The sequence below is a fragment of the Suricata suricatta genome, unplaced genomic scaffold (assembly GCF_006229205.1).
Source record: "Suricata suricatta isolate VVHF042 unplaced genomic scaffold, meerkat_22Aug2017_6uvM2_HiC HiC_scaffold_9777, whole genome shotgun sequence".
In the NCBI taxonomy this organism is placed as follows: Eukaryota; Metazoa; Chordata; class Mammalia; order Carnivora; family Herpestidae; genus Suricata; species Suricata suricatta.
The window spans coordinates 1-1,108 of NW_021917306.1; the positions used below are offsets into that span (position 1 = coordinate 1).

General features: G+C 60.3%; 1 long non-coding RNA gene across 1 annotated transcript; it reads right to left on the minus strand.

The window, feature by feature from the left end:
• Nucleotides 1–178: 178 nt before the first annotated feature.
• Nucleotides 179–938, minus strand: LOC115285360. The gene is made up of 3 exons (XR_003905496.1): nt 865–938; nt 421–474; nt 179–221 (listed from the first exon to the last, which is right to left on the minus strand). It is a non-coding gene; the product is annotated as an uncharacterized LOC115285360 (long non-coding RNA).
• Between the last annotated feature and the right edge of the window lie 170 nt (nt 939–1,108).

The following is a 1,108-nucleotide window of genomic DNA, read 5'->3' on the forward strand; positions in this document are numbered from 1 at the left end:
GCACGGGACTCTTCCCATCAGTGGGACAAGGGGCAGGGACCAGCTGGAAAGGCTGCCCTGGGCAGGGACCGTCTTCACCCAAGGTCCCGCACGCATCCTCTCTGGGAGAGCTGCGGGGGCCGGGCACTCTTAGCTCACAGCGAACCCTGTCCCCATAACGGGACGGAAGGACTCTCACCCGTGTCCTCTCCACAGGAGCAGATGTGCCACTTTCAAAAGAACTGGGGAGAAAATGCTAGAGATGTAACATACGTCCAGGCTCGATCCGCTCCCCTTAACAAAACATGCAAAGTCGTGCTGCATTCGGTTACGTGCAACCCCCCCACCCCGGAAGTGGATGGAGAGCCTCGGGGTAGGGGTGGGGGGATCACCCCAAATAAAGCGTGAGCACCCCCCCCATGAAACGACAGCGACCCTTACCTGAGCCACAGAGGAAAGCATCATACGCAGCCTCATGGGGGTACTTGGTCTCAGCTGAAGCCATGTTCCAGAAGCAGGAGAGAGCCGGGCGGCTGTCAGAACACGGCCTGGACAAGGGGTCCCTTCCCCACCCCGCTCCACACCCATGCCACCACCAGAGAGGCGCGTGCCCTTCTCCACACCCACGCCCACCTTCACCCCGGGTCCCCCAAGGCAGGGAGCAGAGGCCAAGACCCGCCCAGCAGGCTAGGCACACGTCAATGGGAGCAGATGCCCCTGGAGGGGGTGGCAAAGCCTTGGGGGGTGGGGGGTGCGGAGCACAGACAGGAAAATGACGGAGCACCCCTCGTGCTCCCACACGCCGGCCCACGGGGAGACCGGGCCAGAGCGCCGACACTCAGTCTTCGGCCGACCGTGGGGAGGCTCTGGTTCACAGCAACATACCATATTTTTCGCACTTGCTTGCGTGAATGATCACTGGCCCGGAATTCTTGGCAGGATTCAAGTCGCTAGTACAGAAGAAAAACAGCCAGCATAAGGCAGAGTCACTGAGCGGCTCAGTTGGTTAGGCATCTGACTTTGGCTCAGGTCATGTTCTCACAGCTCGTGGGTTCAAGCCCCACATTGGGCTCTGTGCTGACAGCTCAGAGCCTGGAGCTTGCTTCAGATTCATTCTCTCTCTCTCTCT